Source organism: Carcharodon carcharias, chromosome 11, assembly GCF_017639515.1.
Source record: "Carcharodon carcharias isolate sCarCar2 chromosome 11, sCarCar2.pri, whole genome shotgun sequence".
Taxonomy (NCBI): Eukaryota; Metazoa; Chordata; class Chondrichthyes; order Lamniformes; family Lamnidae; genus Carcharodon; species Carcharodon carcharias.
The window spans coordinates 150534460-150550639 of NC_054477.1; positions in this window are offsets into that span (position 1 = coordinate 150534460).

Consider the following 16180-nt stretch of genomic DNA (forward strand, 5'->3'; position numbering starts at 1 on the left):
AATGGTAGGACAACAATTAACACTGAGCAATGGATGTCTACACTGGGGATGCCTTGATGCTTTGTGTTGGGATAAAAGTGGGGGAAATGGCACAAGTGGGTTTCGAATGTGGCTGACAGATGGATGCACTGATATAATTTACCTGAATTTTAACATGATGAGAGCGTCCCAGGCAGCAGTGTGTACCACTGATTTAAGTGAGTACCCCATGTCTCCAAACAGCCAACCAAGGTACAAAGGGCTCAGGGAAGGTGGACTAGCACAGGATGAAGGTATTGTGGCAGAGTCTTGGGAATCTTGCACACGGCTGCATCAACTCTTTCTGTGCTTGCAGCCCAGCTTGCACAAACACTACTGGGTGATATTTGGGCTCCAGAAGTTGACACATGTGGGCAGTCGATGGATCCCTACATCTGTGGGAAGCTAGCCAGGGATGTAAGCCTGAGCATCCATTCAATCTGACTGCCATCAGGAGTGGCAAAGAGTACATAATTATCTACCCTGACAAGCCGTGGCATCGGTCACCTGGGAATGCATTCGTAGACAGCTGCCAGCGAAACCCTGAAAATGTCTCCTGCAGATTCCTGGGAGAATGCTAAGGGGAAGAAGTTGAGGGAAACGGCACTTTGACAGCCACTGGTAAAGCTGGGACACCAGGTCCACTTGGCAGTAAATCTACCTGCGACGCTGTAACACGGCCTGACATGAGACGCTGGACCTCCTGAGACATTGGCGCTCAGAATTGTCCAGGAAGCTGATCCCCTGCCTGTATGCCTTAAGTTGCAGATACCATCTCCTGCTGTTGCTGCTGCTAGTCATTTTGATCTTCGTCTGAAGTCCAAAGTAAATAAGCAGCTCCCTAAACTGATCTGATATCTGACAGGTGGCAAGCAGGGATTTAACACGCAAACCTCCAAAGCAGTGAACGTGACCCCCAAAGTAATAGAAATCACCTGTAAAATAGTGAAAATAAACTCTCAGAGCCAGTGTTATAAACAAAAGCCTTTCACAGCGTTAGGCAAAGAAGCAGATGTGAGTTTTCAATACTTGAAGGCAATATTCGTCTGTCATTTCTTGAGCCCCTGGAATTTTCTCAGCGCTTTCATCGGCGAGTCCCTGGAAGCCCAGGAAAACCCACAGTTAAAATTGTGACCTCCTCTTAAAAAAGAACTCAATCATCTATCAGCGTAGTTAAGTTAGCAAACTAGCTCTCGGGATGTGCTCACATTCAGCCTATCGTGCTACAGGTAGACATGGAAGGTAGCAGAATGTCATTTTTCAGCGATTTTAACCCCTCATCGGTGATGAAAGCCTCTCGCCCTCGGATGTTAAAATTTCGCCCCGTCCCCCCACCCAATGGGTGGAATTTGACACTGGAGGGTTTTCTTGTTCCTGCTGAGGTCAGCGGGCTTCTGAACGGCTCGCCACATTGTACACCACCGCCCCCCCACCCCACTCCACCCCTCCACCCCCACCACGACAGGGCCGTAGATTCCACCCAATGTGTCAGGTCAATGACCTTTAACCGGAAGTGAAAGACGGCTGACGGATGTGACAGTTCTTATGCAAGTGGAAACGTGAGTGACGAGGCAGGTGGTGAGACAAGGGCAAACAAAAAGGATAGGTTGCGAGGCAGGAGTGAAACCACTTGTCCCGAAACCTCTCTCTCTCTCTGCAAGGGAGATTTCTGCTTGTATTTCAGATCTCCGGAGTCTGCAGCATTGTGCTTTTCGTTAGAAGAAAGATGACATTTAGTGAGGCGAAGGGAGATGAATGAGCCCAGAGAGAGAACATAAATCTGTCAGGAAATAGTAACTCAAACCAACGCTGTTTCCACTTAATGCTCGGGCACAGGGGGAAGAAAGACAGGATTTCATGGTCTCAGATCCTGGCTTGAGAAGGAGCATTGTAACATATGAAGTGGACATACAGGAAATAACACACATGACACCTTGGGCCTGTCCCATATAGTCATAATGCAACTAAATATCATGACACCCACCCACCAGAGGCCATGAGAAAGCCAACAAAACAGATTTTAAATAAAAACACCCCTAGGTCAATTCATGGTAAAACAATCTCCGGAATTTTCCTTCCTGAATTCCACCCCACCCGTCTCCTTCCCTCCACGCTGAACTCCCCACCCAAACGATGAGTTTGAATAAACCACATTGACAATGATGTTCCTCGCCCTACATCTCACCTACGTGGTGCCGGCAGTGGTATCAGCCTTAGCTGGGAACTGGTGCAGGAATGTTAGGGTGAACAGGTGGCGGATTCTCCGTTGCAGGACATAGAATTGGTCACAGGGAATGGTTTAGTGAAGAAGCTTGTCACTGGAGTCTGCATATATATAAAACACCCAGGGGGTTAGAAAATTTATTAGACATAAAAGCAGCCTCGACCCGAGGAGTGCACGCACACATTGCTTTCACTTCAAGACCTGAGCCTTGTGTGGCCCAGAGGAACTTAGGCCCATCTGTGCCCCAAACTCCCTTCCCCCTATTCCAAATATAAGGCTCCTGAAAACCACGCCCATAACCCGATCCGGCCACATATCTTGTGTTGGCAGGTGGCCTCCAGGGTATGTGATTTTCTGCCATTTCTCACCCATGGCTGGCACATGAATGAGACCTGGACTTTAAAATAATCACGCCTAATTTCCAACTTCCGACTCACCTTCTACAGGCGTAAGATTCACCTTATGTTAAAATTAAAGCCATTGCGTACCTTCTGTGGTTCTACCCATAGCCTCTCATTATTGTTCTCACTGACAAGAGAACGTGAATCAAAATGTCTTCGGAAGCAAATAGAAAAACGATTAACATCTATACACTTTCACACCCTCAAGACACCCCAAAGTGCTTTACTAATCAATGAAATACTCCTGAAGCTTAAGTCACAGTTGCAACCTACAAAATTTGCACACAGCAAACTCCCACAAACAGCAATGTGATAATGACCAGATTATCTGCTTTGGTGGATTGAGACATAAATATTGCCCAGGACAATGGGGTTAACCGACCTGCTGTTCTTTCAAATGGTGCCATTGGATCTTTTGTTTCTACCTAACTGAGCAGTTGGAGCCTTGGTTTAATGTCTCACCTGAAAGACGGCACTTCTGACAGTGCAGGATTCCCTCAGTTTTGCAAGAGCGCGTTTGCCTTGGTATTTTAACTTGGGTCTCTGGAGTGGGACTTGAACATTAAACCCTTTGAAACAGAGGTAAGAGAGCTACAGGCGACATTACAGCTGACAGAGGCTGCATTCCCCAGTTCCATGAGACACAGGGTGCAATTTTTAAATTGTGCCCAAAGTACGCGCAGTGGAGCCGCAGGAGCACTGAACAATTTGTGCTTCCACTTGAGTCCTGAGCCAATTTCAGGCTGGGTATCATTAACATGCTGCCGCCAAAGCTATGACTATCATGCAACAGCCCTGGTGCAAATCCCCAGGGCCAGATTTTGACATCCCGCAGCCGGGTTCACGCCCGACCCAATCAGGTGTAAAACCGGGCGAGAAGAGGTTGGGCGAGCGTCCCGACACCATCCAGGGCTCGCGTGCTATTTCGCTCGGTGGGGACGCGCAAAAGTGGGAAGCTCGCCCGCCAGCAATTAAACGGGCATTTAAGCCCATTAACAGCGCAATTGTCTCCGATTACAGTTGGCGGACGGGCGAATCGGCCAGGTGGACTTGGCATTTTTCATGAAACCTCATCCAAGGGGCGGGATGAGGTTTCCGTTATTAAATAAAATAAAAATCCGTGGACAGCATTTTTTTATCAGGTGCCTGACGGTGATGATTGGCCATTTTTTTTCCCCCGATTTTCAAAACTTCACTTCATGGTTTTCGGGTCTGCAGCTCCCTGAGGCAGCTCTCCGCCTTCAGGGAGCTTACTCTCAGCGCTCGCCTGCGCCCATGGAAACGTCATCGCTCCCCGCCCCACCCCCCCCACCCCACCCCGTGACTCAGGCAGCGCTGAGCTGTTCACGGTGCCCGTTACGCGTTTGCCAGCTGTTAATTGGCCAGCCAGCGTGTAATCACGGTCAGTTGCCGATTGCGGTTGGCGGTCCATTTTCCGACTGCTCCCGGGCCCACCATCTGTGTCCGCCCGCCGAGCTGAAAATTCAGGCCCAGGCCCAGGCTCGGGCTGGCAGGAGCTCATCCAGTTCCCACACTAAAGCTGCCTGGTAAATGCATGGGGCAGGGCGCTAGCACAGCAATCCTGGGGAGTGGGCCTTGCGTGGGTCAGGAGCAGGCCAGCATTTTGCTCCACAATACAGAATACATCTCCTCCTTCTGGTCCCACTGTTAAATAGAAATGTTTGCTCGTTCCCGCACAGCGTCCTCCAACAACATCCAACCAATGTATGACCCTGATTTGCATTGTTAAGCAGCTGTTTCAGGTGTCTGGGCTGCATCTCTATTTATAGGCCTTGAATGTCAAAGGGGTAGCCAAAGGCCTCCACCTACATACCCTGATTTCTAACTGACAAAACACCCGCTCTTCAGGCCAGTCGAATATCATCTCCCCATCCCTGTGTTATCCAGCATTGTAAAAAGAACATACAGTCAGGACACTAGAAGAAACATTTTAACTACTTCATAAAATTGCCAAAAATTATCATCTACAAGGATTTTCACTGTGGTGATCAAATATCTTTGGAGATAATTCACAGCATAAAAGAGAGGTCTAAGATAGAGGTCAGTAACATTTTTATTTTTTTAAAGCAGTGATGACATAAATTGAGTGCTTAGGCATATAATAATGTACCTTGTTGATGTCTCTCACATGGCAAAACTTCATAATCCATTCATGACTTTGTTACCCACGGGATAACAATTATGCCAGACAGTTAACATTTAAGTATTTTCTACTTACATTTGGATTATTGCTTGATTCAAAGAAAGAACAAACTTGGATTGAGACAGTGCCTTTCATAACCATCAGAATGTTCCAAAGTTCTTTAGTCACTGCTGTGAACCTCAGGAACGGGCAGCCGGCATGTACACAGCAAGATCCCAACAGCGTCGAGGTAATGACCTGAGAATCCGATTTCTTTCTCTTAGTGATGTTGGTTGAAGGCTCAAAATTGCTCAGGACACCAGGGAGATCTCCCTCATTCTTTCAATAATAACATGGGAATCATTTACTTCCACCTAAGATGCCCAGCTGAGCTTCCGTTTAAGGGATCAACCAACAGGATGGATTCCAATGTCTTAATAAAGGCTATAGGAATAAGTGCTGTGAATTTAAAATACTTGCCCCCTAGATGGATCTAGGTGGTTACTTTTCTTACTTTGGAAATACAACTATTTACACATCTCCCATGCAAAGTTGCACATATGTTTTATTCATTTAGGTGAGGTGAGAGTGATTGCCTTTGACATCAAGGCAGCATTTGACCGAGTGTGGTATTAAAGAGGCCTAGTAAAACTGGAGTGGGAATCAGGGGGAGAACCCTCCACTGGTTGAAGCCATAGCACAAAGGAAGGTGGTTGTGGTTGTTGGAGGTTAGTCACCTCAGGACATCACTGTGGGAGTTCCTCAGGTAGTGACCTCGGCCCAACCATCTGAGCTGTTTCATCAGTGACCTTCCTTCTAGCACAAGGTCAGAAGTGGGGATGTTCGCTGATGATTGCACAATTTTCAGCACCATTCGCGACTCCACAGATACTGAAGCAGTCCATGTCCAAGTGCAGCAAGACCTGGACAATATCCAGGCTTGGGCTGACAAGTGGAAAGTAACATTCGTGCCACACAAGTGCCTGGCAATGACCATCTCCTACAAGAGAGAATCTAACCATCGCCCCTTGACATTCAATGGTATTACCATTGCTGATTCCCCAACCATCAACATCCTGGTGGGTTACCATTGACCAGAAACGGAACTGGACTAACCATATAAATACTGTGGCTACAAGAGCAGGTCAGTGGCTAGGAATCATGCGGCGAGTAACTCACCTCCTGACTCCCCAAAGCAAGGCACAAGTCAGGAGTGTGATGGAATATTCTCCCCTTACCTGGATGAGTGCAGCTCCAACATCACTCAAGAAGTTCCACACCATCCAGGACAAAGCAATCTGCTTGATTGGCATCCCATCCACAGACCTTCACTCCCTCCACCATGGACGCACAGTGGCAGCAGTGTGTACCATCTACCAGATGCACTGCAAGAATTCACCAAGGCTCCTCAGACAGCACCTTCCAAATTCACGACGGTTACCATCTAGAAGGACAAAGGCAGCAGGCACATGGGGACATCACCACCTGGAAGTTCCCCTCCAAGCCACACATCATCCTGTCTTGGAAATATATCGCTGCCCCTCCCTAACAGCACTGTGGGTGTACTTACACCATGTGGGCTGCAGCGGTTCAAGGAGGCGGCTCACCACCACATCCTCAAGGGCAATTAGGGATGGGCAATAAATGCTGACCTTCCCAGTAGTGCTTACATCCCATGAACGAGTTAAAAAAAAGTTAGCTGTGCTTGTTTGGTTTTGCCAATCAGAGTGATTTTCTTGGGGTATGTCAGCTTACTAGCACTAGGGAATGGGGGGGGGGGGAGGGGGGGGGGGGGGGGGGTTGGGGGGGCGGGTGGGGGGAGTGGTTGGTGGGGGGGGTTGGGGGTGGGTGGGGGAGGAGGGGGGTGGTTGGCGTATTGCTCACCCACCCTGGAAGGAAAGTCAGTGCCCCTCGAACCGATGCTGAACAATGGCAATAAGGCACTGCTGTTATTCAGCATGATCGAGGTGAGAGTGGGACTTCCTCAGTAGAGTGGGCACTCCTGGGGTCACAAGTAGGCCTCAGGATGAAGTGAACACCGATCCCAGGGTGAGGTAAGTTGTGGTATTGGACAGGGCCGGTTGTGGAGCCTGTAGTGCAGTGGACTTTGGAGGCACAAAGGGAGGGGGTGACACCTTTGGTGGGGGGTGGTGGGGGGGGGGGGGGGTGTTGGTGCCCTTCATGCACACAGGGCACCCCCAAATGATGTACTCCCTTACTCCCCTCTTCCTGTCTCTTAAGCAGTTTGCTTAGAAAAAAACGGCCTACCTCCCGGCCATCTGCCTCACCCCAATTGTTTATGGCGTGGGCACCGGAATACTCGGGTCACTGGCTTGGTTACAAGCTCTCTATTGGCCGTTAATTATTTGTTTCAAACTGGTGGGCGGGCTGCTGATTCCGTATTTCGAGGCAGCTCCGGGCCTCAGGGAGATTGAAGCATCCTTTCGCGTGCGTGAGTGAAGTTCGTGTTAGGCCCACTCGCCCTCTGAACCCCCGCCCGCTCACGTTCCACGCTGGGCGGGTCTTAATTGGGCCGCCCGCGCAAAATCACGGCGCGGTGCTGAGCGCGGGCGGCTTCCCGACTGCCTGGGGTCTAGCACTCCCGCCAAGGGCAAAATCCTGCCCATTCAGCGGATTCTGGGGCATAGGGATTGTCGAAGAGGAAAGGTTGAGCGATTTGGGTCTACGCTCATTAGCGTTTAGAAAACAGAGAAGTGATCTTATTGGAACATATAAGATTCTAAGGGGGTTGGACAGGGGAGATTCACAGAGGCTGTTCCCTCTCATAGGGGAATCTAGTACTAGGGGGCACAGTTTCAAAATAAGGGGCTGAATTTTCCACCCCCGTTGGGGGGTGGGGGGGGGCAGAGGGGTGGGCAGGAGCAAGCGCATCAATTGGGTGCGCGCCGCCATTTTACATGGGCGGGTCAATTAAGGCCCGCCCAGTGTGATGTGTGCCTGGAAGCGCTGAGCGCTCCCTGTGCGGGTGGCAGGGGTGGGGGGGATTCCTTGACTCGAGGCCTCAGGGAGATTACTTTAAGTTCTGAAAAATTTAATAAAGGGAAAAAATTTTTTTAAGGACATGTCCCCTCATGTGAAAGTGTCACATGAGCTGGGACATGACCATTAATTCTTTCAAAATTTTTTATTTAGTTAATAAACCCTTTACGAAATCTCATCCCGCCCGTGGTTGAGGTTTCATGACAAAATGCGAAGGCCGCCTGGGCTCTTCTCCTGCCCGACAGCCTTAAGGTTGGACGGGCAGCTTTCTGAACAACCTTAATTACTTTCTTAATGGCGTCAAAAGGCCCTTGACAGTTTGGCGGGCGCACAGCTGGGTCGGCTGCATGCCCGCCGAACTGACAATCTACAAGACGTGCGATGACTCGGGGCACATGCCCGATGTCACCGCGCGTCACTCTATGTGCCGGTGAGCGGGCCCCACCCTTGCTCACCGACCTGAAAATTCTGCCCAGGATGTTTCCCATTTAAGATGGAGATGAGGAAGAATTTCTTCTCACAGGGGGTCATTAGTCTTTGGAATTCTCCTCCCCAGAGATCAGTGAAGGCAAGGTCATTAAATGTGTTCAAGGCTGAATTAGATTTATGATCTACAAGGGTATCAAAGGTAATGGGGGGACAAGCAGGAAAGTGGGGTTAAGGCCAAAACCAGAGCAGCCATGATCTTATTGACTGGCAGAGGAAGCTGGAGGGGCTGAATGGCCTACTTCTGCTCCTGTTTCTTATGATGTTATGATTCTTCCCAGTTGTCTGCTTCTTCCAGACCATGGGCTGAATTTTTCCCCCGTCGGGGGGGAAGTTGATGGGCGGGCGCGTATAAGTGCGCTTCCGATTGGCGCCCCCGATCAGAGGTGCAGCGCCATTTTACGTGGGCAGGCCAATTAAGGCCCACTCAGCGTGACGTCCGCACAGAAGCACTGTACGCTCCCTGTGTGGGCGAGGGGGGGGATTCCCAAAATTGAGAGAATGTCCCATGAGTTGGGACATTTCCATAATATTTACAAAATCTTTATTAAAATTTTTTAAAGCCTACATGAAACCTCATCCCACCCGTGGTGAGGTTTCATGTTTGTCTCTAGTTCCCGCCGGGTCTCCTGGCCTGCCCGCCAGCCTTAAGGTTGGACGGGCAGGTCCTTTACTTACTTAATTGACCCTGTCAATGGCCTCAGTTGACCATTGACAGGTCGGCGGGTGAGCAACTGATTTCATTGCGCTCCTGCCTTCCTGAAAATTTCATTGGGGCGCGGTGATGACTGGAGTTCCCCCCAACATCACCGTGGGTCATTTTACGCATCAGCGAGTGGGCCCCGCCCCCGCTTGCCGACTCATAAAATTCTGCCTCAGAAGTCAAAAGGCAGAGAAAACTTAGGGGAGATTTTATAGAGAAGTTCAAAGTCATGAAACATTTTGATAGACTAAATAAGGAGAAACTATTTCCAGTTACAGAAGGATCAATAACCAAAGAACACAGTTTTAATATAATTGGCAAAAAAAAAGGTGAGATATGGAAACATGTTTTGTGCAATGAGTTATGATGATCTGGACTATGCTGCCAGCAAGGGTGATGGAAGCAAATTCAATAGTAGCTTTCAAAATGGAATTGGATATATATTTGTAGGGGAATTGTTTACATAGGCCTATGAGAAAGAGCAGGTCATGGAACTAACTAGGTTCGTATAGACAGCACAGGCATGATAGGCTGAATGGGCTCCTTCTGTTCTGTTTCATTCTATGATCCTATATTCCTGTGACCTTTAAATTCACTTGTTTCACAATATGTCATTAACTTGCCCAGTGGTCAGTATAATGCTGCAGTGTTCTGAGGGGAAAAATTTGTCAGGAGTTGTTAAAATCATTTTAATTTTTCACTTGACAAATCACCCACTGTCACATTGTAGATGGTGCAATTCACACAATACACAGTGAGCCCCACAGAAAATATTGCCAAACCTTTTTCAGTAACAGTGATGCTCTTTTAAATGAAACATTATGGCCTGACAAGGCCATCATCAAGATCGACAAGTAATCAATTCAGACATAGGTGACAGCTCACCCAGAATGGAGGTTACTTGTCTTCCCTCTTGGTCAGAGTTGATCTGTGGCCTGTAGAGACTTGTGAGGGTGGGGTGGATGGTGGGTGGGGGGGGGGGGGGGGGGGGGGGGGAATGTCTGTGTCAGGCAGAAAAGAACAGGGAAAAATAGCTTGAAAAGATATGTCTGTACCTTCAAAGAATTGGAAAGGAGTATTGCCTTGACTAAGCTATTAAAATCTAACCTTATTAAGCCCATAATATATGGTTAAAAGATAAACATTTTAAATGGTTATGAACCGTCTCGTGTATTATTCCCTCTCTCCAATAAACAAATTTCAGATATAAAGAGTCAAGTAATATTTTTGTAGTAACTGACGCAAAAAGATTTGCCACCAATTCAACAAGTTTGGGATCGACTATTTTACAGAATGAAATCATCAAGTTTTATTGTATATCATAGTGTTATGACAGTGAGACAGAGTATTATACAGCACAACACATTCTACAGAGCTTTTTTAGCATATAAGTGTATGATAAAGTGTTTGGGCTACTGTGTAGATATTTTAGATTTAAACTAATGGTATTTACATATAGCAAGGCATTTAATAACAGTTTTATAATCCTTTGGAGTACAAGCTGTCAGTCCAAAAATAATATTTTGAGTCCGCTCAGAATACATATGAAGGAAAATATGAGACAAATGCAAAAATGTGGCTAAAACAAGCCTATTTTTGAAGATAAAAGCAAAACGCTGCAGATGCTGGACATCTGAAACAAAAACAGAAAATGCTGGAAAAACTCAGCAGGCCGAACAGCATCTGTGGAGAGAAAAGATAGAGTTAACGTTTCAAGTCCGTATGACTCTTCTACAGAACTTCTTCATATTTTTGAAAACCCTGTAGCAAATATTTTATTGTTCAGATTCAATTCTGTTCAATGCATATCACATCGATAGAGCCTGTACAATATAATCTGGATTAAAAAAATGCATCTGATTAACAGCCTCGTTGACCCAACAATTTTTCATCTGGCTGAGCTGATCAGATCAGGAGATTGCAGACATGTCAGCCTTTGTCAAAAGAAACAGAATATATTGTTTTAATGAATATTCACACAGCAACATTCAGTTCTTGTTAAATAAACAAGGTGAAATCTCTGTAAATTTCAGTGGCGGTTGGAGACAGAATATTGATGGATGGGTAGTTCAACAAACATCTGGCTGTACTGGCCTCAGAATCGTCACGGGTTAAAAAACGCTGGTGGAAATTGAGCTAATTTATCCTTGGGCTCTTCTGAGTGCAGGACAGTGCTTGAATATCCTTCAGTATAATTCCAGCAAAAGAAGATGGCAGGAAAAAAGGGCACCAAGAGAAGATTTCAAAATAAGCGTGTAACGTAATAGAAATGTTAGCTGATGAAAGGATTACTATAGCACTAATTGTTTCATGCATGTCTTCTATCGCCAAAAGGAACAGATCCTTCTGCTGAAACATGCACTGCATTTTTTCCTTTACGCATATAGTACTTGACTAAGCAAAAAGATGCTGTGTTCGACCTTGGCGTGTGGTTGCTGTGAGCTATTTCCGTCAGCAGTACTCTGCACCTGGCTGCTGCCGGCGATCTGGACCTCACTATTCACAGAGACTGGCAGCAGGGATCCTGAGCAGAAATAGAGGACAGCAGGATAAAGACCCCATGATGCTATAGTCAGGTCACTGGAGGAGGTAAAACACCCTTGACCACTGTGTCATCAAGAATAACTAAAAAAAAACTCCAGAAATCTAAAGTGGATTTCACAGGTCCGCTGGTGCAATAATGTGAGAATAAAGGCTATTTTTCTTGTAGGTGATTTTGTTCCATTCTAAGCAGTAGTTTGTCAGAAATGTTATGTGATTAGGTGCTATTTTTGAGCAGCATTAACACTTTCCTTTCACATGATCATGGCCATAGATTGTTTTAGGTTGCATATACTGTGAAGCTATTTCAAATCTTTAAAGTTAATTTGTATTACATGTTAGATGTAGTCTTACTGCTCTGTTTCAGAAAATAATAGTTTATCTCCATCTCATTGGGCTATTCTTATGTCAGCACTAACTGATCACACGCACTATTCTATTTGTTAAGGATAGGCTAAAAGGGTCAATTTTCAACCACAGCTTTGCTCAGTGAGATTACATAGCACAAAGCTCTGGCGACCATGCCTCATGACTTTCCCAGCATTTTCTGCACTGTTGGAAAATTAACCTTAGATCTGGATTTAAGATCATTTACCAAATAACCAGAGAACAGGTGAGGAGTTTTTTTTTACATCGCAACTTGTTATAATCTGGACTGCACTGTCTGAAAGGATAGTGAAGACGGATGCAACAGTAATTTTCAAAAGGGAATTGGGTAAATGTTAAAGAGGGAAACACTGCAAGGCTATGGGCAAAGAACAGGGGAGTGGAGTGGGGCTAAGTGGATAGCTCTTTCAACGAGCTGGCACACAGACAATGGGCTGAATAACTTCCCTCTGTGTTGAAGATTGCATGAAATGTGTGGGCAGCAGTTGAAAAATCACTTCCCGTCAGGAATTTTCCGGCCGCTCATGCCGAGAGGATCTTTCGGTCCCGCCAACGTGAGTGGAGATTTCATTGGCTCACTGACCCCCGCCACGAGGGAATCTGCTGTGAGTGGCGGGGGAGGTGGGGGAGGTGGGTACTGGAAAATTCTGGCCCCAGTGTTGACCAGTAAAAATCCTCGCCATTTTCTATAGTTAGTGACATGTTTCTCCTTGGTTTGATGATGTGAGGTTCTCCTAATAAAAGCTCCACTTTTTGACAGTTCTATTTTGTTTCACATAACATATATGGTATTGTAAATTTCGATAAACTATGTTAAGTCAATTAACTCACTGGGCTCTTGTACAACACCACACTCGGAGAACAGATCCAACTTTAATGAAAATCATTTCTTTCACTTCTACAACGTTATTTACTGCGTGAGACAAAAAAAACCAGAAAATATTGCTAATTCTTCATTATTGCAACCATTATATTTATATTTTTTTAAATGTCTAGCGCATGGCACATTATTGATATTGGCCAGAGACTGATTGTCAATTTTTCAACACAGCATCTGATTTCAATTGTCTGTGTGCAGCAGGAACTTGATTTAAACACTATCACTGAGGAGAGCCTGCGCCTTTGAAAATATTTTAAAACATCCTTGTGGTCTTTTGAGTCATAAATGTATACAGCTCAAACGAAGGCTAACTGATGGAACCAATTTCATTTTTGATCATTTTCCCTTTTTTGATTTGCATAACGGGTTTGTTTGTGCATCTCCTGAATTATTACTGTATATCAGAATGAGGCATAAGTATAAATCTATAAATTATAAAATGCTTGATATCATGGCTGTATGTATCCAAAGTTGGTCTGTGTGCGATTCTTCCACTTTTGGTGTGCAATCCACTGGTGTGTTAGCCTGCGAATACTTAATGTGAAAACTCTTTTGAACTGAGATGATCCAATGAAGCTATTTATTTATTTAAAAAGCACATTTCCCCATCTCAGCTTTTGGCCTCATAACGCCTAAGAACATATGACAATCACAGGTAGGAAACACTTGTCCAGTGAGCCTGCCCTAATCCTAATGCCAGCTGAACCCCCTTGTTACAAATTTTGTATCATTCTTGCACAGACTCTCAGGTTATCATCACTGATCTCTAGTAAGTGGACTGGTATTTTTCGCAATCAGAGTTTTACCCAAGAGTGTGGCCAAGGAGAGGGGTTTGGAAATATAACAAAGAGAACACCTTGCTATATGGACTGGATACCATAAATCTCTGCATGTGTCTTTACTTGTGCCTCTGCAATGTGGGAGCAAATATACTCATTGGTACTCTATTGAGACCTGAATCATTAAACTGCTCTTTCTAAATAATTAGCACGTGAGCTCATAATGCAACAACAGCTACAGCAATTGTCTTACTTCAGTTTACTCTCATTCATAAGAAAAACAATAACCATCCTGCCCTGGTGAGACTAACACTTTTTGGGCGTAAATGTAAATGGATCATTGAAAAAAATTGCTCTGGTTTTGGTTAGGTCTCATGTTAAAGTAGATTGCTTTAAGTATTAACTGGCTCATTCAGAAGGCATTACCAACTGATTGAGCGCTTGGGTCTTATTTATTTTCTGATGCCTCTGAACAAGAGGTTTGGCAGTTCCTGACTGCTTCTCAATCCAGGGGTGTCCAGTAGAGATGCTTATTCCTCCCCTTCCAAGAATGGCTTTCTACCAGACAACATGAACGATAACAACTTGCACTTACCTAGCAAGTGCATAACGTGGTTAAAAATATCCCAAGGTGCTTCACAGGGTGTTATCAGACAACATTTGGCACAGAGCCACACAAAGAGAGATTGGAGCAAGTGACCAAAAGCTGTCAACGAGGTAGACTTTAAGGGGCAACTTAAAGATGGAGAGAGCGACAGAGAGGCAGGGAGGTTTAGGGAGCAATTTCACAACTTAGGGTCCAGGCAGCTGAAGGTATGACCATTAATGATGGAGCAATAAAAATCAGGGATGAGCAAGAGGCCAGAATTGGAGGAATGCAGAGACTTCAGGGTTTTGGAGGGCTGGAGAAGGTACCAGATATAGGGAAAGGAAAGGCCATGGAAGGATTGAACAAAAGGTTGAATATTTTTAAATCAAGGCATTGTCGACAGAGAGGTGATATAAGTCAGTGACACAAGGATGACGGGTGAAAAGGATTAGATGTGAGTTCGGATATAAGCATTCTGTGTTTTCCAGAACAGTTTCTCTACAGTCTCATATTTGAAGCCTTTGAAAACTTCTGAAATTAAATTATGAATGCCTTCCCCCTATAATTCCAAATTGATACCAGTTTCAAGGGCTGCTTCATTAACTATGAGATCAGTTCATTAAGATACCAATAGAAACAAAGGAACAGAAGTAGGCCATTCAGTCCCTCAAGTCACAGAATCACAGAATCACAGTGCAGAAGAGGCCCTTTGGCCCATCGAGTCTGCACCGAAATGTGAGAAACACCTGACCTACCTACCTAATCCCATTTACCAGCACTTGGCCCATAGCCTTGAATGTTATGACGTGCCAAGTGTTCATCCAGGTACTTTTTAAAGGATGTGAGGCAACCCGCCTCCACCACCCTCCCAGGCAGCGCATTCCAGACCGTCACCACCCTCTGGGTAAAAACGTTTTTCCTCACATCCCCCCTAATCCTTCTGTCCCCCCACCTTGAACTGTTCCACCATTCAGTTTGATTATGGTTGATTCATGCCTCAATTCTATTTAGCTGTCTTATAGAATTTTAGAATGGTTACAGCACAGAAGGAGGCCTTTTGGCCCTTCATATCTGTGCTGGCTCTTGGTAAGAGCAACACACCAAGCCCTACGCTCCTGCCTTTATCCAGTAGCCCTGGAAAACATTTCTTTTCATTATTACATAATAATTAATAAGTCTTTGTTCCATATGCCTTGATAACCTAACTAATAAAAGTCTATTGGTCAAATTAAATTTTCAAATTAAAAATTTCCTTTGACCCAGCAAGACCCATTTGGAGGAGAGAATTCCAGAATTGATTATCCTTTGTGTGAAGAATTGCTTCCTGTTTTCATGACTAAAGGAGCATAGCTTTCTTTTGCAGATTATGAAGGTTTTGAAGATTACATTGCCTTAATTGTTCTTGTTTCCCCCCACTGGAAGAAAGAGTTTTACTGTATCTACCCCTATCAAACCCCCTTAACATTTAAAATCTTTGATTAGATGGCTCCTCAATCTTCTACACTCCAACAACAAATCAAGTTTATGCAACCTTTTGTCATAATTTAACACTTTAAACTATTCTGCTCTGATCTGCAAGGTGTGGCTTCCAATTTCATCATAATTTCCGCACTGAATTACCCTTATATGTAAAACACCCATAAACTAGCCTTTAGGTTTAACCAATTGTCAATCCTTTCATAACTGCATTGTAATATCTCTGCAACTCCTCCTTTCTCTATTTTATTATCTTCACATTTTTTAAAATCAATTTTCTTCCCTCCTTAAGGTATTGGCACCTTGCTGGAGAATGTCTTCATAGGTACTAGGCTCACTGAGGTGGTTGTTTTTTTTTAATCTGTCAGTCTGGATGATGGGAAAATACTGACCCATTGAGCGCTCACACTTAGCCGAGCCCTGTCCACATTTTCAGCAGGGGTCACAGGATAGCCATTAGGAGTGACAACCTCTTCAACTTGAGACACTGAGTCCAAATGCTCCTATCACCACCATAGTTGAGATTTAGCTAATTCAGTAAGAGTAGGAATTG